This window comes from Haliotis asinina, chromosome 7 (assembly GCF_037392515.1).
Source record: "Haliotis asinina isolate JCU_RB_2024 chromosome 7, JCU_Hal_asi_v2, whole genome shotgun sequence".
In the NCBI taxonomy this organism is placed as follows: Eukaryota; Metazoa; Mollusca; class Gastropoda; order Lepetellida; family Haliotidae; genus Haliotis; species Haliotis asinina.
Genome location: NC_090286.1, coordinates 33,814,581 through 33,838,296, shown reverse-complemented (window position 1 = coordinate 33,838,296; position 23,716 = coordinate 33,814,581). Strand labels below are relative to the sequence as shown.

Genomic DNA, 23,716 nt, shown 5'->3' with positions numbered 1-23,716 from the left:
CGACATAAACGTGCTACCTGTCGTCTGAGCTGTCCAAGGGCAATGCACTCTAAGTAACACACTGTGAAATCGCTCACATGTACATGGCTTTGTATATCAATAATACAGAGAATGAGTTTTTTTTAAAAGACCGGGTATTCTTTTACACTGACGTTATATATGTTTAATGACAAGCCATTTATGAGAAAAGGATGCTAGACTTACCAGATTATAATGTCAAGGATGTACAGGAGGCGAATGTAAACCACAAGGTTCCTTGTGCATGTTTGAAGTTCTATTCTTGAATTACATATGAGGCTCCCGTAGGAGCTAGCAAAAATTGCGCATGCCGCCCAGTGAAGGGCGTCAGCGCGGGGTATTGGGATTAGTTTTCAACTAGCAATAACCACGCCTCGGATGAACCTCATTGGCTATGGTACCGCCACTGCGCAAAGCTAATGTTATAAGGTGTCCATAAATCTATTGTTGTTTCAAGGACCTACCAGCACCTAGTTTCAACTAATTTGCATACCTTAACAAAAACAACAGGCCGATTTATTTAGCCACAAGCCGTGACACTGATTGGAAATATCCATCCATGTAAGTGCGACTCTAGTAACTATCTGGGGATTAATACAGTTTATACAGACACCCTAAATCTCAATCAAACAGTCTTAGATTCATTTAACGCCGACACCAATGATGAGAGAAGTGAAGGCTTAAGTCATCGTAGGACATGCGTATATGTCAAGAGCAAGGCGCATGCGCGCGATAGCTGTAGTCGGCGGGAATAATCATTCATTCAAAGATGCTTAGGCGGAGACTTTGATAATGGGAGAATGAATAAAGGGTGGCATAAATTTTTAAACGAATGAAATAGACATGGTATATTTCTGGATGCCCGGCAAACTATGCCACGTGGGTATGTTCAAGAAAAAGGAGAGAAATTATAAGAGTTAGAATGCAGTGTGTTCACTTCATATGTAAAGGACGTGTAAATGTCAAGTCATTTACGAACATCAGCTTTGACCACTGTTGCCAAATGAATGATGGATTCACTTGCAAGTTTCAGTTATGGAATGGAAAGATTAAAAATATGGAACGCTTCACGAATTTGCGTGTCATCCTTGCGCAGGGGCCATGCTAATCTTCTCTGTATCGTTCCAATTTTAGTATATGTACTGCGTTAGCAATACACTCCAACTTACGCATAACGTCGTTTTATAGGAAGGAGGTCTGACATAAATTTCAAAGAGGTGCAATATATATACATGTTATTGGTTTGTGCTGCTATTTAATTCATACATAGTAGTCACAAGAATTTCAGCATTGTGGATGCCTTTAACCGTTTTCTTTTTGTTTTGTGGTAGTAATTTCAGTGGCTTTCATATATATGATAACATGTTTTGGAAGCGGTTTTCATCATTCATAATTGACACCGACGCCGAATGAACAGCATTACATCACATCCGTCTACAGCCAAGCATGTGGTATGTACAACGTTTTCCAAACGACATAAACGTGCTACCTGTCGTCTGAGCTGTCCAAGGGCAATGCACTCTAAGTAACACACTGTGAAATCGCTCACATGTACATGGCTTTGTATATCAATAATACAGAGAATTAGTTTTTTTTAAAAGACTGGGTATTCTTTTACACTGACGTTATACATGTTTAATGACAAGCCATTTATGAGAAAAGGATGCTAGACTTACCAGATTATAATGTCAAGGATGTACAGGAGGCGAATGTAAACCACAAGGTTCCTTGTGCATGTTTGAAGTTCTATTCTTGAATTACATATGAGGCTCCCGTAGGAGCTAGCAAAAATTGCGCATGCCGCCCAGTGAAGGGCGTCAGCGCGGGGTATTGGGATTAGTTTTCAACTAGCAATAACCACGCCTCGGATGAACCTCATTGGCTATGGTACCGCCACTGCGCAAAGCTAATGTTATAAGGTGTCCATAAATCTATTGTTGTTTCAAGGACCTACCAGCACCTAGTTTCAACTAATTTGCATACCTTAACAAAAACAACAGGCCGATTTATTTAGCCACAAGCCGTGACACTGATTGGAAATATTCATCCATGTAAGTGCGACTCTAGTAACTATCTGGGGATTAATACAGTTTATACAGACACCCTAAATCTCAATCAAACAGTCTTAGATTCATTTAACGCCGACACCAATGATGAGAGAAGTGAAGGCTTAAGTCATCGTAGGACATGCGTATATGTCAAGAGCAAGGCGCATGCGCGCGATAGCTGTAGTCGGCGGGAATAATCATTCATTCAAAGATGCTTAGGCGGAGACTTTGATAATGGGAGAATGAATAAAGGGTGGCATAAATTTTTAAACGAATGAAATAGACATGGTATATTTCTGGATGCCCGGTAAACTATGCCACGTGGGTATGTTCAAGAAAAAGGAGAGAAATTATACGAGTTAGAATGCAGTGTGTTCACTTCATATGTAAAGGACGTGTAAATGTCAAGTCATTTACGAACATCAGCTTTGACCACTGTTGCCAAATGAATGATGGATTCACTTGCAAGTTTCAGTTATGGAATGGAAAGATTAAAAATATGGAACGCTTCACGAATTTGCGTGTCATCCTTGCGCAGGGGCCATGCTAATCTTCTCTGTATCGTTCCAATTTTAGTATATGTACTGCGTTAGCAATACACTCCAACTTACGCATAACGTCGTTTTATAGGAAGGAGGTCTGACATAAATTTCAAAGAGGTGCAATATATATACATGTTATTGGTTTGTGCTGCTATTTAATTCATACATAGTAGTCACAAGAATTTCAGCATTGTGGATGCCTTTAACCGTTTTCTTTTTGTTTTGTGGTAGTAATTTCAGTGGCTTTCATATATATGATAACATGTTTTGGAAGCGGTTTTCATCATTCATAATTGACACCGACGCCGAATGAACAGCAATACATCACATCCGTCTACAGCCAAGCATGTGGTATGTACAACGTTTTCCAAACGACATAAACGTGCTACCTGTCGTCTGAGCTGTCCAAGGGCAATGCACTCTAAGTAACACACTGTGAAATCGCTCACATGTACATGGCTTTGTATATCAATAATACAGAGAATGAGTTTTTTTTAAAAGACTGGGTATTCTTTTACACTGACGTTATATATGTTTAATGACAAGCCATTTATGAGAAAAGGATGCTAGACTTACCAGATTATAATGTCAAGGATGTACAGGAGGCGAATGTAAACCACAAGGTTCCTTGTGCATGTTTGAAGTTCTATTCTTGAATTACATATGAGGCTCCCGTAGGAGCTAGCAAAAATTGCGCATGCCGCCCAGTGAAGGGCGTCAGCGCGGGGTATTGGGATTAGTTTTCAACTAGCAATAACCACGCCTCGGATGAACCTCATTGGCTATGGTACCGCCACTGCGCAAAGCTAATGTTATAAGGTGTCCATAAATCTATTGTTGTTTCAAGGACCTACCAGCACCTAGTTTCAACTAATTTGCATACCTTAACAAAAACAACAGGCCGATTTATTTAGCCACAAGCCGTGACACTGATTGGAAATATTCATCCATGTAAGTGCGACTCTAGTAACTATCTGGGGATTAATACAGTTTATACAGACACCCTAAATCTCAATCAAACAGTCTTAGATTCATTTAACGCCGACACCAATGATGAGAGAAGTGAAGGCTTAAGTCATCGTAGGACATGCGTATATGTCAAGAGCAAGGCGCATGCGCGCGATAGCTGTAGTCGGCGGGAATAATCATTCATTCAAAGATGCTTAGGCGGAGACTTTGATAATGGGAGAATGAATAAAGGGTGGCATAAATTTTTAAACGAATGAAATAGACATGGTATATTTCTGGATGCCGAGGCAAACTATGCCACGTGGGTATGTTCAAGAAAAAGGAGAGAAATTATACGAGTTAGAATGCAGTGTGTTCACTTCATATGTAAAGGACGTGTAAATGTCAAGTCATTTACGAACATCAGCTTTGACCACTGTTGCCAAATGAATGATGGATTCACTTGCAAGTTTCAGTTATGGAATGGAAAGATTAAAAATATGGAACGCTTCACGAATTTGCGTGTCATCCTTGCGCAGGGGCCATGCTAATCTTCTCTGTATCGTTCCAATTTTAGTATATGTACTGCGTTAGCAATACACTCCAACTTACGCATAACGTCGTTTTATAGGAAGGAGGTTTGACATAAATTTCAAAGAGGTGCAATATATATACATGTTATTGGTTTGTGCTGCTATTGAATTCATACATAGTAGTCACAAGAATTTCAGCATTGTGGATGCCTTTAACCGTTTTCTTTTTGTTTTGTGGTAGTAATTTCAGTGGCTTTCATATATATGATAACATGTTTTGGAAGCGGTTTTCATCATTCATAATTGACACCGACGCCGAATGAACAGCATTACATCACATCCGTCTACAGCCAAGCATGTGGTATGTACAACGTTTTCCAAACGACATAAACGTGCTACCTGTCGTCTGAGCTGTCCAAGGGCAATGCACTCTAAGTAACACACTGTGAAATCGCTCACATGTACATGGCTTTGTATATCAATAATACAGAGAATTAGTTTTTTTTAAAAGACCGGGTATTCTTTTACACTGACGTTATATATACACCTGGAAATTAATCAAGCAACACCCCAATTTTTTCTATTGGAGCAACTTTGAAATGTTCTGACAATCAAAATATGCCGGGTTGATATAGTTTGACACTTTTTTATTCAACAGACGATCTCTGACAAACAACTTAAAGGGAAAAAGTATCAAGACTTTGCTTTATTGCAACGAAATCCAAATTCTTAAAACTGTCTTAAATTCATGAAAAAATGGACACACTTTACTATTCATCCACAGACGTTGTTGTCAGGTGTATTAACACAAATGTCACATGGAAAGAAAGAACAGTCATCTGAGAGTCTGCACACCGACTTTCATCAATATCTAGTGTGTCCTCCCTGCGCACGCACCACCGATTCCAGACGCCTCCTCATTCCTTGGATGAGTCTCCGGATCTGATTCTGGGGGATCCTGTTCCACTCCTCATGCAGGGCAGCCGTCAATTCGTTGAGATTATGGACTGGTGGGTCTCTCTGCCTCACACGACGGCCAATAAAGTCCCACAAATGTTCAATGGGGTTGAGGTCAGGGCTCATGGCAGGCCATGGAATTCTGTCAATTGCATTTTGCCGCAAAAAATCATTTACAGCATGCGCCCTGTGAGGTCTAGCATTGTCGTCCATAAATATGGGTCTCGTTGCCAGAGGATGGTTCTCAAAATGAGGTACCACAGCCCTGTCAAGAACCTCCTGTTGGTAACGAACACCGTTAAGGTTGCCACGGATGGTAATGATATCCAACTTGCAGTTCATGGAAATGCACCCCCATACCATAACGGAACCTCCCCCAAAGGCCACAGTCTCCTGGATGTTCCGTGGAGCCATTGCTGTGTTCCTCTGCCTCCAGACCCGAGTACGACCGTCCACCATGTGCAGCAAGAACCGGCTCTCATCTGAGAAATGGACCTTCCTCCAAGAGGCAATGTTCCAGTGCAAACGGTCATTACACCAGGCCAGTCGGGCTGCCTTATGGGCTGGAGACAGTCTGGGTCGCTTGATTGGCCTCCTTGCCCGGTATCCTGCAGCTTTCAGACGATTCCGAACAGTCCTGTTCGAGATGGGTCTCCCTGGAAGCCACTCCTGTCTCAACCGAGAGCTCGAGTCGAAGGACCTGCGCCGTACAAGTCTCAGTAAAGCTCTGTCCTCCCGGACTGTGGTCTTCCTGGGTCTTCCTGGTCTAGGCAGGTCTTTAACTTCATTAGTGGCCCGGTATTTTTTCAAAAGTTTTGAAATTATGGAATGATGTCGTCCGATTTGAGTCCCGATTTGTCTTAGAGACATACCAGCATTCCTCATGCCGATTATTTGCCAACGAGTGGCCTCTGATAATTTCCTACGTGCCATGACATTGAAATGAATGAAAAACCGAATGCAATCGACAACCTGCGCTTGTAAACACCCCAGGGAAAAAGTGCATTTTTCGAAAGTTGAGGTTAAAGCAATGCACGTGCGCTGTGCAAGCTTCACGCGCGTCATATCAACCCATGAAAAGCTCATGCTGTATGTCAATACATCAAAATTGAATAATCAATCATCAAAATTACTTCGTTAAACTTTGTTAAGTTTTTATGTGTCTTTGAATTTGGTGTTGCTTAATTAATTTCCATATGTATATGTTTAATGACAAGCCATTTATGAGAAAAGGATGCTAGACTTACCAGATTATAATGTCAAGGATGTACAGGAGGCGAATGTAAACCACAAGGTTCCTTGTGCATGTTTGAAGTTCTATTCTTGAATTACATATGAGGCTCCCGTAGGAGCTAGCAAAAATTGCGCATGCCGCCCAGTGAAGGGCGTCAGCGCGGGGTATTGGGATTAGTTTTCAACTAGCAATAACCACGCCTCGGATGAACCTCATTGGCTATGGTACCGCCACTGCGCAAAGCTAATGTTATAAGGTGTCCATAAATCTATTCTTGTTTCAAGGACCTACCAGCACCTAGTTTCAACTAATTTGCATACCTTAACAAAAACAACAGGCCGATTTATTTAGCCACAAGCCGTGACACTGATTGGAAATATCCATCCATGTAAGTGCGACTCTAGTAACTATCTGGGGATTAATACAGTTTATACAGACACCCTAAATCTCAATCAAACAGTCTTAGATTCATTTAACGCCGACACCAATGATGAGAGAAGTGAAGGCTTAAGTCATCGTAGGACATGCGTATATGTCAAGAGCAAGGCGCATGCGCGCGATAGCTGTAGTCGGCGGGAATAATCATTCATTCAAAGATGCTTAGGCGGAGACTTTGATAATGGGAGAATGAATAAAGGGTGGCATAAATTTTTAAACGAATGAAATAGACATGGTATATTTCTGGATGCCCGGTAAACTATGCCACGTGGGTATGTTCAAGAAAAAGGAGAGAAATTATACGAGTTAGAATGCAGTGAGTAGTATAGGGAATGGGGGTTCTGGCTCACTTTCACAAAATGTCTCTACAAAGCCTTATTTAGTAAATAAGGCTTTGGTTGGGCCATTAGCTCTTGCTACTATTACCCCTACTACAAAAAAGTTGGCGGTAATTACTGTGCCTTGGTAGGAGGTAACACTGTGCCGTACGGTACGATCAATAATTCTTCTCTTACAAAACCCCTACCCGGCCCACCCCTCAAGTAGTACAAGTTAGGTTCGTCGGCTTTTATATCCACTTTATCTATGTTGTAAGTTTTGACTGACCATATAGGATCGGTGGCTCGCTTACGGCTATCGCCCTCGTGTTCCCTATGTTATGTTTATATCGATGAAACAGTTTAACGTGAACCGCCTATGATCTCTTTGGTGTTCGTAATAAAGGCTTGTTGGGCTTTTTGTATCCCCTGTTCTATGTACTTTTTTTTCTCATCCTCGCTGATAGCAGACTTACGAGACTTGGACCGAATATCTTGTTTCATTCCGTTATATTTTGTGAGTTCAGATAGGATTGAACGAAACTCCTCTTCTGAGATCTTACTATCAGAGAGTGCCGTGGAAATTCGCTCACTCACTGTGTTGAGCTTTGCTTCGGCCAGAACCCTGATCTCGTCATGTTTCAATGCCTTACGATTAAGTCTGCGTGATACTAACTTAAGCGCCAACCCTACCAACCCTGTCACCCCAGCCGTTATTTCAATACCTAGCACTATAGGTGCAGCCACGATTGTGGTTAACAACCCAACGCCTGCCGCCCCTAGTCCCATGCTGGTTACCATAAGGGTAGTGTCAGCCCCGTCCACGATATTGAAAGCTCTATTGTACTTTTTACATAGTGCTTTCCGCGTGTCACGGTCTTGTTCTAGTTGACGTTTCACATCACATAACTGCCTCAAGCGGAACCCATCTACGGTTTCCAACGTCTTCGCTACTTCCTCTACGACTGGGTACAGACCCATCCTATAATATATATTTTGAAAAATATTTTAATTGGGTTTCAGTTAATAGTCTATCAATGTATTTGAAGCCTATAAGGAGTAGATCATAACTAATGCTAAGAGGTGAGAGGTTAATAGACTTTTCTGTTGTAATAAAAACCCCAGGGAGGCTTATTAAACGTTTTATAGAACCCGTGGGGGTATCCCGTTGTATAATAATACGGCAATATTGATTTAAGTGTTCGGTAAACCAGTGTATTGACACCCCGGGTAAAAATTGACGTCCTTTCGAGGAGTTTTCCTGGTCAAAATACGTAAACATGACTTCTATGATGATTGTGTAGGGGGAGTATATCTCAAGCTGCCTTTCGTGTAAATAACTACTGCTAAATGTTAATTTACTTTCTATTCCAGAAATTAATCCATTTTTTCCTTCATGAAAATATACCTCGGCTGTTGCTTCATTCCCCGTAATGAAATCCCCGGGCCAGATACCGTTATTCCTAATCTTAGAGATAAACCTCCACCCCTCTTTTGTTGTGATATAAGGTGAGGCGAGTGTTAAGTTGATCAGCCATTTGGGTTCTTTTAAATCTGATAACGACACCCGTCTGTACACGTTGTCTTTGAAGTGCAGGATGTATAATTCATCTTCCTCACCAGGCTGATCGAATCCCTCCGTATCTCCCAGGTCGTTAAGCGTAGTGTTGGGATGATGACTGGTCATTATTATACTATTATGATATAATTTCCAACTGGTTTTCTGATAATAATTCAGGGGTTAACTTAATACCCATGAAGTGTATGTTGTCAGGCAGGAATATATTGATTAATGATATCTTGTTTTCCACGATCACGTTGACCCCCTGCAGACTGGTGTTGGAGTCGACACCCACCCGCACGTAAACGTTGCAAACTTGAAACTGGTGTCGTTTCACCCACCCGAGTTTGATCCCCTTCACGATCTCGACATCATTCCCCGATGGTTCCCCTAGGTAGACTTTGATGAACAATGTTGAGTTTGCCGGTAGATCCTCTAGTATCTTGACCACGCCTTCGAATTCAGACACCAACTGCAATTTCACGTTTTGCATGGCTGGTTTACTCGATAGCATGTGGGCTGCTATAGTGTTGACTGGGCTGACGACTATACTACGTCTATGAGTTGGGACGTAAGCCACGAGCAGGGTTCCATTGTTCACGACTTTGTTTAGGTGGTTGTCTTTGTTATCCGTGAACACGTAAGGGGAGACGAGTTTAATATTGAGAAACCATTTGTTATCGGGTAACAACACCCACTTGTCATCTTCGGTGAAGACGAGCATATATGGTTTGTTTTTGACGACGGTAGTGCTCTCAACATCGTCTAAGTCGAACAGTTTACCACCGAACGATGGGTATATTACCCAATTATTATCACCGGTGTTGACAAGGGTGTACTTAGTGTTGACTGTTGCTCTTGTGGTATCTACTATATCACTTAGGGTTCCACCGGAGGTGACTTCAACGCGTTTGTAAATGTTGTTTTTCAGTTGCAAGGCATACGATTTACCATCTACTCCGGGAGCGTCGAAACCGCGCGTGTCTCCAAGGTCGGAGATCCCGATATTGACGCATTTTTTCACTCCTGGCCCTTGTGCGCTGGTCATGTTACGTGAAGCGTTAAGCTGAGGTATCCTATATTTACAGGATTATGATTTATATCTAACACCGATATTGTCAGCTCAGGTATGTTGCCCTGGGTTAATCTCTTATACTGCCGTGGTGAAAATGACTCGGTTCTACCGTCGTTGAATTTCTCAGTTTTCACCGGCACTGCTCTCAATATAGTGGAAGGGTGACCTCCTTGAATGTTATACGTTGTGCTCACCTGACCGAGATGAATGTACAGCTCTCGGTACGGTACTAGGTCGGGTAACTTCGTGCCTGTGACGGTTGTTGTTGGTTTTATCTCGTCAGGAGACATACCGAGTATCCTCGCTAATGGCCGGCCGAGCCTCAAGGAGGTTCTTCCGTTGTTGATTAACACCACTGTGCCGTTTGAGTCGTTCATCTTGAGTTCGGCTCCCAGGGGTTTGAAGACCTCGTCGTTTAGCGAGCACACGCTGTAGTAGCCGCCAGTTATCTGGCTGCGAGTTCCACTGACGAACAGCTTATTGTTGCTGATATTAATGTTAGTCCATTGCGGCAGGTAGGTGATATCGCAGAGTGCGACTTCGAGTTGACCTGACGTGTTATCGATCGCGTGCGTCAGCTGAACGGCCTCACCGCTCGTTATTCCTGGAAGTGTTATGTACATATTACATATATATTTATTTATATAATAGTTTTAAAATGTATTCCCCTGGTGTGTTTTACCCTAAACTGGATGTAGATTTCTCCCCCATGAAGATCGTGGTTGCTCCTGAGTTGTATTTCAATGCCCAGCTTTTAGATGTGTTCGATAAGTATAAGCTTATGGTGACTAACATTGAGGCAGTCCACGCGTGGTTCAACAACCCTATGCAGTTCTGGCAGAATCAATTCAACTTTGCTGTGTGGTGCGCTACAACGGGGTGTGGTGTGGCATTGGCCGACTCTCAGCGTGGACCACTGAGTCAGTCTGTGTTCAAGTTCCACGTGTACTACCAGGTCAGACGTATCCTTGAAGAGATCAGTGCCCCCCTCCCACAGGACAAAGCGTGGGACGCAACAAACAACCCATACGATAGACGGGCCTACGAACGTATTTGTAATGAATTCGAAATAAACCCGAAGACGGATTGGCGTTTGCCGGGGCCGAACCACGGGTTGGGTATTCCTTCTGATGGCGTGCGATCAGTGAAAGAACTCAGTGATCTTGTACTGAAACAAGGTAAACTACGCCCGGACTTTGCTTTGTCGAGTAATGAATGGAGGGATGATCGTATGAACTTTAAAGGTGGTGTTGCTTTCACAGTCCAGAAAGTGGAGCAGTCAACCGCAGACGGGTGGAAAATGTTCATGCTGGACACATCGAAAGGATTCACTCGTGCTGGTACAATACGCTTGAACGACTCGATTCGAACGTATGTGTGGTCGCTGTTGGGTGCGCAGTCGCAAACGCGTTCCAACATCATCGGTAAGGGAACTGCTTACGACGCTCAGAAACAGTTCGTTGCCAACGTTGAGGATGCTATTAATTCTCCAGTTGATCTCCCTCGCGCCATCGAACGCTACCAAAACGTGTTAGAATACGCCAGATCGAAAGTTAACTACGTGTTCGGTGTGGGGCTGTATATGTCTCCGAGTGATATGCAACTGAGAGTAAAAAAAGTGGTGGGTTATAACAACAAAATAGTCATAGCCACGGCGGACCAAAAGTTGGGCATCAACCCCGATATTAACACCCCCTATATCCCACACATCCCACCACGTGAAACGGGTATAGTGGAGCCACCCCCGGAGCCTAAAGTTCATGTGGGGGTACCCCCCACACACCCCCATATTCAGGCCTCCAATCAGCAGCATATTGATAATAAAACGGCCCTGGTGGTTGGTGGGGTAACTTTGGGACTTATTTGGTTAAAGATTTCTTAGCCGCTACGTACACCAGACCAGCCACGGCGACAATGGCTGCCCACAGGTTTTGACTGAGCCACATGGCAGTTTCACATGGAGTTCCCCCTCCGCCGGCAGGACCCACAGGGGTTCCCCCCGTCAGTGACACCACCAGGGTTGATATGATGAAACCCAATGCAGTTAGAATGCTGGCGATGGTGATCCCTTGCTCCCGGAACAATATCCGAATCCTGTTGGCTAAAGTTGTATCCTCATTCAGTATTCTATCGATTGTTTCCCGAATACGACTGATCTGGGATCGAAGCTGTTCACGATTCGAGGAAGCGGCTTCCAATCGTGTACGTCTCTCGTCTTCTAAATCACGTATTCGTTCATTGATACGACGCTTCATATCATCGTTTTCAGTTTCGTTTAGTTTGGTTTTTTCCCTAGCGATGTGCTCGTCGATTTCGTTCAGTTTCCCCATGTTGTTCACGAGTTCTCCACGCACGCGTTTCACGGCTTCGTCTAAGCCGCGCAGTTCCCTTACCGGAAAGTCAAACCCCGGTAACGGTTTGTCCCAGTAGGTGCTCAACAGTTTTTCTATGCTGTCCGAGGCTTCTGTAGCACGCTGTGGTGTCATTTCATCTCTAGTGGTGAGGTGGGATTTGGTAGCTTGCAGATCTTCAACAACGGCCTTAGGTATTGCACCACCGTAATCATGCATGTTTAGATGTTCACGGATAAATTCAACACCATAGCGTCTGGCTAGAGTTGATAAGGCCAGTGGTTTTTTATTGCGCTTGTTAACGAGGTCAACCTCTGGTTTAGACTTAAGGCGTAGAACACCCTTTGTATCAATAAAAAAATTATCAATGTATCGACCCTGTGGTTCAACGTAGTTTTTATCTCTTCTTAAACTTTCGTAATAATCATCTACCGTTGTTGCCAAAAGTTCTTGGTTCAATGATGAACTAGTAAATGAGGTCTCCTGCTCATCATCGAATGCCTGGGCACTAGCGCCCGGTATCTCATCCATAGGTATGTCTTCATCCATTAGTATTTAAATATATTTTATTTATGTATAACAATGTACGGTAGAAAATTAGATCCTTTCAGAAAATTGAGAGAGCCATTAGGTGCCAGAGCCGTGCGCCAGTCGGTGACCATCACCAACAATCCCAGCAAGATAGACCAGAATCAAACTCTGCTGGTTAGATTTCCAAACCTTGGTGAGAATGACCTCATTGTACCAGGCACTGTTCGACTGGCGTTCAATATCACGTTGACCTCCGACAACGACAAACGCGAGCTAGTGCGGAACGTGGGTCGAGCTATCATCAAGAAAACGACCGTCAAGATCAGCGGTAACGAGGTGCTGAGCATCGACGACAGCGACGTGTTTCACTGCTACAAGGATCTCTGGAAAAGCGAGGGAGAACGAGTCAATGATGTGTACCAGGGTATCAGCAAATCAACCCGGGCGCGCATAGGATACGTCTTCACGACAGACCAGCAAGACAAGCTATCGCCCGGTGAAAAGGCCATCGCTCTAGCATACGGAAATCGATTCTGCGTGCCGCTCGACTTCGAGTTGCTCACGGGACACGCGCCGTTTTACCAGGCCGCGCTGGGTGATAGGCTCGAATACGAGCTCACGTTTAACGACTATAGCAAAGTAGTGCGTACACCGAACGGTGATGAGGCCAGTTATGCCATAGACAACATCTCTCTGGAGTTCGACATGGTCACTAGCCCGGAGCTGGCCAGGCAGGTTCGAAGCCAGTACTCTGGGAAGATGGCTATCCTGTACGATCGCGTACTGAGACATAGATCAGTCGTGCGAGATAAGAGCGACACTGTGTGGAATATCAACCTGAACGTGCCGGCGCGATCGATGAATGGTATCCTGGTCGTACCCGTGGAGGATTACGATCCATTCCGGAGGGACAGCGAGAAGTTTTTCAACCCCGAGATTGAAAAGGTGGAAGTTACCATCGAGGGCGTGCCCAACCAGCTGTTCAGTCATGGTATGAGGCCACACCAGCAGTGGGATGAGATAAAAAAGCTACCAGTGACAGTTGGGGGGACCCAACATTATATAACAAAGGACCTGGACCTCGGCTCCGTGCAGATCGGTGAATACCTGACCACCAAGTACGCCCTATGGTTGGACATGCGATCCACGGATGATGATAAACTGCACGGTAGCGGGCGCCGTATAGATAACGGCAGCGAAGGGATAACCATCCAGATTACTAAGAAGGCTCAAACCGCTGGTAAGTTGAAATTATATCTGTACGTTATTATGGACGCGCAACTTAATATAGACAATGGGAGATTCGTGCAAGCCATCTACTGATGGGGGGTACCCCCAACTACCCACTGACCCACACTGCGCTATCATATGCGGGCAGACTGGCTGTGGGAAGACCGTTTTCGTGTTGGATATGTTGGAGGGTTACTACAAGGATGTGTTCGATAACATCGTTATCATGTGCCCTACTCTGAGCATGAATAAAACGTACGCGCGACCTTGGGTGATGACGGACCCGGACGTACACAAAATCGACCCTGGAACACGCCTGCAGGACTGGTTGAAAGCTCTTCACGAGAAATTTAAAGGGGAACCGACGCTGTTTATACTGGACGACTGCAGCGCTAATCGCGAGATAACAAAAAAGAGAGACATGCTATCGTACCTGGCCTTCTCCGGCCGGCATGCAAATCACAGCGTCTGGGTGCTAACGCAGAAGTTCAACTCGGTGTTGAAAGACCTCAGGGAGCAGACGCGATGGGTGGCCTTATTTCACTGCAAGGATAGGGATTCGTTCGAGGAGTGTTTGAGAGAGAACGATGTGATGAGCAAATTAGAACGGGAACGGGTGAAGAAACAGCTCGCTGAAACTAAACACGCTAAGCTCGTTCTAAAGACCGACCAACCAGTAGCATATATAGTATGCTAAAGCTAAGCAAAGCTAAGCAAAGCTAAGCTAAAGCTAAGCAAAGCTAAGCAAAAGCTAAGCAAAGCTATGATATTTGAAGTATTTGTCGTGTGCAACTTAACCTTCATTTCTCTGTGTTTTGTCTGCATCGGGTATTATATAGTTAAAACTAAATCTTACTTGTTATATTATAAGATGGAGTGTGAGGAATTGCTCGAACAATTGTCGTTGGAGGGTTCCCCCACGCCGCCCGCAGGCCCCACTGATGACAAGCGAGAGAAACTGGTGGCGTTGGCTGTTGGCGGCAAAGCCAAACATTACTTTGGAGACTACACTCCGGATAAAATTAACAAAATGTCAGCCGAAGAAATCGATAAGCTGTACGCTAGATATGAGTCCCGGCTCGGAGCAGAAATGACAAAGACAATAGGATCGGCTATGACCCAGATATACACCGGTATTGTGTCACACTTCCTTCCCATTCCACCAGAGCGCCGACTTTACCTGTGGGAAGACCTCGAGAAAGACCCTTTTATCGAACACGCCGTGAGCTCTATCAGCTGCGGGCTGTACCACAAATATGGTATGTTGTTGGCTCCAGTGACGGCGGCGATTATCACGGCAAAACATTGTCAATTTGAGAGAAAGAATAATAATAATAGTATAGATGGATGCTGCACAGGAAACCCCAGTGGAGGAGACCCCAGTGGTGGTACCCCCCACACCCCAAACAGTGAGTTCACAGGAACCAGTGACGGTGGAGACCACTTCAACAGTAACCAGACAGAAGAATCCTAAGAGAGTAGCTGCCGGTAAAAAACGGTGGTGTAACCAACATAAAGTGGCCAACCCAACCCGACTGTTGTTGGCTGTAGGTGTAACTGCTGCCTTGGCTATCTCGTGGTTATATACACGTGATGGAAACCCTCACCGTGAGGTGGTACCCCCCACGCCGCCGGCAGGCCCCACTATTGACCCGCATATCATGTTATAATTTAAAATATTTTTATATATACATAATGTCTGAGGGGAAAACGTTCGTCAACGACGCATACCACGCCACAGTGGTAGCCAGTCTAGCAGTAGGGTACGCTCGGTTGACTAAAATGGTGCTTAAACAACCAACTATCAAGCTAGATTTCAACCTGCAGGATATGGGTATGCTCATAATGAACCTTGGTATGGCGATGGCCACAAAAGACATCCTAGTAAAACAAGGAATAATACCTGATAATATAATGAAATAAATATAGGGATGGCCACGATAGCTATGATGGTCGGTGGGGCGTTAGTGAATGCCCTGGCATTTTCCGGGAGTAATTACCTCTTCTCGAAACTACGAGATGATCACGCGGCTGAAATACAGGAAGAAAGGAAGCGACACGATCTCGCTACTGAGAAATTACAAAGAGCACAGGACGAGTACGTTAAAAAACGCCTCCAGAGGATCGATTTTATTAACGAACAACTCAAGCGTGAAAACCATGCCATTAAAACATTCTACGATGTCGATGAAGCAATGAAAGAATACTACCTACTAACTGGTAAACAATTGGAACCGCTCAATAAACCCACACTCGCTCAGTACTACACACCATCCAAGGGACAAATGAATCGTGAACTGGGCTTCATAGTGTTGGGTATAGCGGCTACTGCGTTGGTTGCGAAGCAATTAAACTAAAATACCTATATAAGTAAACATGAGACCCGCTCCATACCGATGCGAATACATACCTATGGGGAAGACCGAGGCCTGTGGTAGGAAATGCAGGAATCAGGGGTTCTGTTGTTTCCATATGGGAAGTCCTAACTACACGTGTTCTGTGTGTGGTATCGGGGTTAAAGGGCACTACTGTTTATGTAAAGCTCACGGAGCGAACGTAGTCAGACATCAACTCATATACGAGAATAAAAAAGGCTACATAAAAGAACGTAGGCGACTGCTCAAGATAGCCACTTAAGAGTTACCTCCCCTTACTGTGAACCAATTAGAGATTATACACACCTACGTATAGCTATGTCTGCGGAAAGTGTGATCGCATCTCTAGTTAAAAACATATTCAAATATGAACTGGCTTTATGGGGAAGCTTCAGATTTAAGATAATATTGGACGTGGTATGGATTAAAGAGGGTTTTAAGTATACTCACCCCTTCGAATGGGAGCGGGATATCGCGACTCAATACCATATAGAACGTTTTTCAAGTCTAAGTGAATACTATAACCAAGGCGAGTGCTTGATTGAAACAGCCACACTATATATTTTACCAGGTACGTGGGACGATTTGACAGAATTACTAGAATTGGACCCGGCTGCCCGAGTTTGGCCTCTTCTGGATTGAAATATTTTTTAATAAGGTTACTGTGAACCAATTAGACATTAGTTCTCTTAGGTGTAAACACGATGTCTACTGTAAGCGAGCTCAAGAGGGTCGCAAAACAGAGAGGTGTTATCGGGTATTCTAGAATGCGGAAGTCAGCATTGTTGAGATTACTAGGTTTAGAAGCCCCTCCTACGGTAAAACAATTAAAAGCTCAAGCGAAACAGCTTGGGCACACGGGTTATTCAAACCTGGGGAGAGCCGGGTTAACCGCATTGTTATCACATGCCCCCGTAGCAAAACCTCCCACTGTAAAACAACTGAAAGCCGAGGCACACGATTTGGGTTTAGGCGGGTATTCCCGTATGAGAAAACCACAGCTTGTAGAATTATTACGACAGAATAGAGCTATTGACCTACAGTTCGTGCGCACTGAGCGCGCTGTAGGTAACTATTTGAGAGGTTGGCGCATGCACGTTGATAGAAACATAGACATTATAGATATCAAGCCTCTGATAGCTGATAAGGTCAACCAGGAACTAAATAACCTAGGAAGTATCAAGTTTCAGATCACAGTGAAAATGTCGCTCGATAAGCAGGTTGGGAGTACCACTGAGTATGTTCAGCCTTGCTTCCGAGGTCAACAAGAGGTCGTCACACATGCAGAGACCATTGACGCATCAATCGATACAAGTTTTCAGCAGATACGAGAATACCTAGAACGCTACACACACTTGGGGTCCGGGTGGGCTGTAGATAAAATCGATAATGTCTATCTAGACATAGCTAACTACGTGCCGTTCAGAGGCGGGTCATACCTAGCCTTGCCTCCCTACTATAGGAACAAACATGCTATAGTAAACGTTAAGAATAGAGGAAACGATTGCCTGAGGTTAGCTATCAGGTCAGCCTTATTTCCAGCTGGCAAGAATTCAGATAGGCTTTCTAGCTATCCCCAAGACGATGGGCTTAATTGGGATGGTATAGATGAACCCACCCCCATATCCCAGATCACTAAAGTAGAAAAACAGAATAATATGGCTATAAATGTCTTTGGGCACGAAGGTAACAAAACAATAGTACACAGGGTCAGCCCGGTGAAGGATCGCCAAGTTATCAATATATTCATGATCCAGCGAGGTGAAAAGTATCACTACACATGGATAAAACATCTCAGCCGGTTGTTGCACGACCAATCGGCACACAGAGAAAAGACCCACTTCTGTGAACGATGCCTACACGGTTTCAGTCGAGCTGATTTATTAGAATCCCACCGGGATGATTGTCAAGGTGTGGGGCAGACGGCCATACGAGTCGACATGCCTAAGGAAGGTGAAAATATCCTAAAATTCAGTAACCACAAGAACCAAATGTCTGTACCTTATATTATATACGCCGACTTCGAAGCCTTAGTTGTGGGTGGGGATTCCCCTAGTGGGGGTAGCTTCACCCACAAGACACAAGAGCATAAAGCCTGTTCGTTTGGATACATTGTCGTCCGTTGTGACGGGGAAACGAAAGCTCCGGTAGTGTATAGGGGCCCTGACGCGGCTGAAAGGTTTCTAAAGTGTTTGCAGGAGGAAGAAAAAATTATTAGGAATGCATTGTATAGAATCGCTCCCATGCGTATGACCCGAGCCGACAGGCTAGCTCACGCTAGTAGCACTAACTGTCACGTGTGCGACTCACCACTTAACGGTGATTCGGTGAGAGATCACTGTCACATAACTGGTAAGTATAGAGGCGCCGCTCACAACGCGTGCAACCTCAAGCTTAAAATCAACCCTAAGACAATAAACATCCCCGTTGTCTTTCACAACTTGAGAGGGTACGACTCACACTTGATCATGCAGGCCATCGCGAAAATCGATGGTAATATAACGTGCATCCCCAACAACATGGAGAGATACATCTCCTTCAGCTTAAACGGACTTAGGTTCATTGACTCGTTTCAGTTCCTCCTGTCGTCACTCGACAGTCTGGTCAAGGCCAACAATACCTTCCCTATCACCGATCGACACACAGACGCCGAGACTAGACCCCTGCTTATGAGGAAGGGTGTGTACCCCTATGAGTACATGGATAGTTGGGCCAAGTTCACCGAGACCAGACTACCCCCTATTGACTGCTTTTATAGCAAGCTGAATGAGGCGTCCGTCTCACGAGATGATTACTCGCACGCGACTAACGTATGGAATAAACTGGGTTGTAAGAACCTGGGTGATTATCACGACCTGTACTTGAGGACAGATGTACTGCTGTTAGCCGACGTGTTTGAAACGTTTCGGCAGACATGTTTAAAGCAGTATAAACTCGACCCCGCATGGTATTACACCAGCCCAGGTCTGTCGTGGGACGCCTTGCTTAAAAAGACCGGAGTTAATTTGGAATTGCTCACAGATTACGACATGCACCTATTCATTGAGAAAGGCTTGCGAGGTGGGATTTCCATGGCATCCAAACGATACGCGAAAGCAAATAATCAATACGTGAAAGGTTACGATCCTAACAAACCAACCAATCACATTCTCTACCTCGACGCAAATAACCTGTACGGCTGGGCCATGAGTCAGTATCTACCTACAGGGGGATTCGAATGGGTACCCCACGTTGATGTTATGGGGGTCGCACCAGATTCGAACAAAGGGTATATCCTCGAAGTTGACTTAGAGTATCCCAAGGAATTACACACATCGCACAACAGCTATCCCCTGGCCCCCGAACGTATGAAGGTTAACACAGACTGGATGTCTGAGTACCAACATAACTTGTCAGGTGGGCGTGTGACAGACGTTGAAAAACTCGTGCCTAACTTAATGAATAAGACCAAGTACATCGTTCACTATCGCAACCTACAGCTGTACCTGTCGTTGGGTATGAGGTTGACCAAAATACACAGGGTGCTCATGTTCGACCAGAGTCCATGGATGGAGCCCTACATCAGAATGAACACAGACCTACGAAAAAAAGCCACCAGTGATTTTGAGAAAAATCTCTACAAGCTCATGAATAACTCGGTGTTTGGTAAGACTATGGAAAACCTGAGGAAACGCGTGACCGTGAAGCTGGTTAGATCTAGTGAGGAAGACAAGCTCAGGAAATTGATAGCCAGTCCGGCATTCAACCGTAGTAAGATATTCACAGACAACCTGGTTGCCCTACACATAAAGAAAAGCCACATAAAATTCAACCGCCCTGTTTACGTGGGGATGAGCATCCTCGATTTATCCAAACACCTGATGTACGACTTTTACTACAACGAGCTCAAGAAACAGTACGGTGACAGGTGTGAAGTACTGTACACTGACACGGATTCCCTGCTGATGGAGATTCGAACCGAGGACGTGTACGAGGACATGAAAAAACACCTCGATTTATACGACACCAGCGACTACCCTAAGACCCATACCCTACACAGCACGGTAAATAAAAAGGTCCTAGGTAAGATGAAGGACGAGTGTGCTGGCACGCCCATAGCCGAGTACATAGGTTTGAGACCTAAGATGTACTCCATACTGAAAGCCGACAATAGTGAGATCCGGAAGGCTAAGGGGGTTAAGAAGTATGTGGTGAAACAACACATCAAACACGCCAGATTCAAGGAAGCCCTGTTCAAGACCCGTACCTTTAGACATAAAATGAACACACTTAGAAGTGATGGGCATAAGATATACGGACTGACTATAAACAAGACGTCCCTATCGCCTATGGACACGAAACGTTGGATAGCTATTGATGGAATAAACACATACGCGTATGGACATGAAAAAATTTGAGGCTATTTACTACAGCCCGCGTGGGTACTGGAAAGGAGCTAGCGCAGTAGATAAGCTAGCTAAAATAGCGCGAGTACCCCCGGAGGAAGCCAAAGCGTGGCTTGAAAAACAAGCCCTGTGGCAGATCTATTTGCCAGCACCACGCTACGTGCCTAGAAGGAGGTTCGGTATTAACATACCTAATAGCCTTCACCAGGCAGACCTACTGTTCCTACCCCACGACAAGAGGTACAAGTATGCCTTAACCGTAGTGGACGTAGCCAGTCGTTACAAGGAAGCCGAACCCTTGACCACGAAAGATTCGGCCCAGGTAGCCAGAGGATTCGAACGCATATACAAACGCAGCCCACTGACGTGGCCAACAGAGCTGCAAGTTGACCCCGGACGGGAGTTCATGGGTGCCGTGTCACAACTGCTAGCAAAACACGATACAAAGGTCAGGCGTGGCACGGCCGGAGCCCATCGCAGCCAAGCCATAGTTGAGAGATTTAATAGGACTTTGGCTGAGCGCTTGTTCGGCTATCAGTATGCTAGGGAGATGGCCACCCCTGGAAAACGATCGACTGAATGGGTCACGAGGTTACCCAAGGTGGTGTCGGCAATCAACCATGAAGTCACCCGTCTCACCGGTAAGAAACCGGCAGACGCTATCAAACTAAAATCAATAGTTGCAGAGTCGGCCGCTCCATTGCGTGGGAAGGAGAAACAGATACCAGATAGGGCCCTAGTGAGGTATCTATACCAGCCGGGGGAACACGAGGGCGATAGCCGTAAGCGAGCCACCGATCCTATATGGTCAGTCAAAACTTACAACATAGATAAAGTGGATATAAAAGCCGACGAACCTAACTTGTACTACTTGAGGGGTGGGCCGGGTAGGGGTTTTGTAAGAGAAGAATTATTGATCGTACCGTACGGCACAGTGTTACCTCCTACCAAGGCACAGTAATTACCGCCAACTTTTTTGTAGTAGGGGTAATAGTAGCAAGAGCTAATGGCCCAACCAAAGCCTTATTTACTAAATAAGGCTTTGTAGAGACATTTTGTGAAAGTGAGCCAGAACCCCCATTCCCTATACTACTCAGTGTGTTCACTTCATATGTAAAGGACGTGTAAATGTCAAGTCATTTACGAACATCAGCTTTGACCACTGTTGCCAAATGAATGATGGATTCACTTGCAAGTTTCAGTTATGGAATGGAAAGATTAAAAATATGGAACGCTTCACGAATTTGCGTGTCATCCTTGCGCAGGGGCCATGCTAATCTTCTCTGTATCGTTCCAATTTTAGTATATGTACTGCGTTAGCAATACACTCCAACTTACGCATAACGTCGTTTTATAGGAAGGAGGTCTGACATAAATTTCAAAGAGGTGCAATATATATACATGTTATTGGTTTGTGCTGCTATTGAATTCATACATAGTAGTCACAAGAATTTCAGCATTGTGGATGCCTTTAACCGTTTTCTTTTTGTTTTGTGGTAGTAATTTCAGTGGCTTTCATATATATGATAACATGTTTTGGAAGCGGTTTTCATCATTCATAATTGACACCGACGCCGAATGAACAGCATTACATCACATCCGTCTACAGCCAAGCATGTGGTATGTACAACGTTTTCCAAACGACATAAACGTGCTACCTGTCGTCTGAGCTGTCCAAGGGCAATGCACTCTAAGTAACACACTGTGAAATCGCTCACATGTACATGGCTTTGTATATCAATAATACAGAGAATTAGTTTTTTTTAAAAGACCGGGTATTCTTTTACACTGACGTTATATATGTTTAATGACAAGCCATTTATGAGAAAAGGATGCTAGACTTACCAGATTATAATGTCAAGGATGTACAGGAGGCGAATGTAAACCACAAGGTTCCTTGTGCATGTTTGAAGTTCTATTCTTGAATTACATATGAGGCTCCCGTAGGAGCTAGCAAAAATTGCGCATGCCGCCCAGTGAAGGGCGTCAGCGCGGGGTATTGGGATTAGTTTTCAACTAGCAATAACCACGCCTCGGATGAACCTCATTGGCTATGGTACCGCCACTGCGCAAAGCTAATGTTATAAGGTGTCCATAAATCTATTGTTGTTTCAAGGACCTACCAGCACCTAGTTTCAACTAATTTGCATACCTTAACAAAAACAACAGGCCGATTTATTTGGCCACAAGCCGTGACACTGATTGGAAATATCCATCCATGTAAGTGCGACTCTAGTAGCTATCTGGGGATTAATACAGTTTATACAGACACCCTAAATCTCAATCAAACAGTCTTAGATTCATTTAACGCCGACACCAATGATGAGAGAAGTGAAGGCTTAAGTCATCGTAGGACATGCGTATATGTCAAGAGCAAGGCGCATGCGCGCGATAGCTGTAGTCGGCGGGAATAATCATTCATTCAAAAATGCTTAGGCGGAGACTTTGATAATGGGAGAATGAATAAAGGGTGGCATACATTTTTAAACGAATGAAATAGACATGGTATATTTCTGGATGCCGAGGCAAACTATGCCACGTGGGTATGTTCAAGAAAAAGGAGAGAAATTATAAGAGTTAGAATGCAGTGTGTTCACTTCATATGTAAAGGACGTGTAAATGTCAAGTCATTTACGAACATCAGCTTTGACCACTGTTGCCAAATGAATGATGGATTCACTTGCAAGTTTCAGTTATGGAATGGAAAGATTAAAAATATGGAACGCTTCACGAATTTGCGTGTCATCCTTGCGCAGGGGCCATGCTAATCTTCTCTGTATCGTTCCAATTTTAGTATATGTACTGCGTTAGCAATACACTCCAACTTGCGCATAACGTCGTTTTATAGGAAGGAGGTCTGACATAAATTTCAAAGAGGTGCAATATATATACATGTTATTGGTTTGTGCTGCTATTTAATTCATACATAGTAGTCACAAGAATTTCAGCATTGTGGATGCCTTTAACCGTTTTCTTTTTGTTTTGTGGTAGTAATTTCAGTGGCTTTCATATATATGATAACATGTTTTGGAAGCGGTTTTCATCATTCATAATTGACACCGACGCCGAATGAACAGCATTACATCACATCCGTCTACAGCCAAGCATGTGGTATGTACAACGTTTTCCAAACGACATAAACGTGCTACCTGTCGTCTGAGCTGTCCAAGGGC

General features: G+C 44.3%; 10 non-coding genes across 10 annotated transcripts; all 10 read right to left on the bottom strand.

Moving 5' to 3' along the window:
• Positions 1–297: 297 nt before the first annotated feature.
• LOC137292425 (U4 spliceosomal RNA) lies at positions 298–436 on the bottom strand. Its single transcript, XR_010957471.1, has one exon. It is a non-coding gene; the product is annotated as a U4 spliceosomal RNA (small nuclear RNA).
• A 633-nt stretch (positions 437–1,069) lies between these two features.
• Positions 1,070–1,175, bottom strand: LOC137292326 (U6 spliceosomal RNA). The gene has a single exon (XR_010957379.1). It is a non-coding gene; the product is annotated as a U6 spliceosomal RNA (small nuclear RNA).
• Positions 1,176–1,787: 612 nt separating this feature from the next.
• Positions 1,788–1,926, bottom strand: LOC137292424 (U4 spliceosomal RNA). Its single transcript, XR_010957470.1, has one exon. It is a non-coding gene; the product is annotated as a U4 spliceosomal RNA (small nuclear RNA).
• Positions 1,927–2,559: 633 nt separating this feature from the next.
• On the bottom strand, positions 2,560–2,665 carry LOC137292325 (U6 spliceosomal RNA). Its single transcript, XR_010957378.1, has one exon. It is a non-coding gene; the product is annotated as a U6 spliceosomal RNA (small nuclear RNA).
• A 612-nt stretch (positions 2,666–3,277) lies between these two features.
• On the bottom strand, positions 3,278–3,416 carry LOC137292423 (U4 spliceosomal RNA). Its single transcript, XR_010957469.1, has one exon. It is a non-coding gene; the product is annotated as a U4 spliceosomal RNA (small nuclear RNA).
• Positions 3,417–4,050: 634 nt separating this feature from the next.
• LOC137292324 (U6 spliceosomal RNA) lies at positions 4,051–4,156 on the bottom strand. Its single transcript, XR_010957377.1, has one exon. It is a non-coding gene; the product is annotated as a U6 spliceosomal RNA (small nuclear RNA).
• Positions 4,157–6,386: 2,230 nt separating this feature from the next.
• Positions 6,387–6,525, bottom strand: LOC137292422 (U4 spliceosomal RNA). The gene has a single exon (XR_010957468.1). It is a non-coding gene; the product is annotated as a U4 spliceosomal RNA (small nuclear RNA).
• Positions 6,526–21,763: 15,238 nt separating this feature from the next.
• LOC137292322 (U6 spliceosomal RNA) lies at positions 21,764–21,869 on the bottom strand. The gene has a single exon (XR_010957375.1). It is a non-coding gene; the product is annotated as a U6 spliceosomal RNA (small nuclear RNA).
• A 612-nt stretch (positions 21,870–22,481) lies between these two features.
• LOC137292421 (U4 spliceosomal RNA) lies at positions 22,482–22,620 on the bottom strand. The gene has a single exon (XR_010957467.1). It is a non-coding gene; the product is annotated as a U4 spliceosomal RNA (small nuclear RNA).
• Positions 22,621–23,254: 634 nt separating this feature from the next.
• Positions 23,255–23,360, bottom strand: LOC137292321 (U6 spliceosomal RNA). The gene has a single exon (XR_010957374.1). It is a non-coding gene; the product is annotated as a U6 spliceosomal RNA (small nuclear RNA).
• Positions 23,361–23,716: the final 356 nt, after the last annotated feature.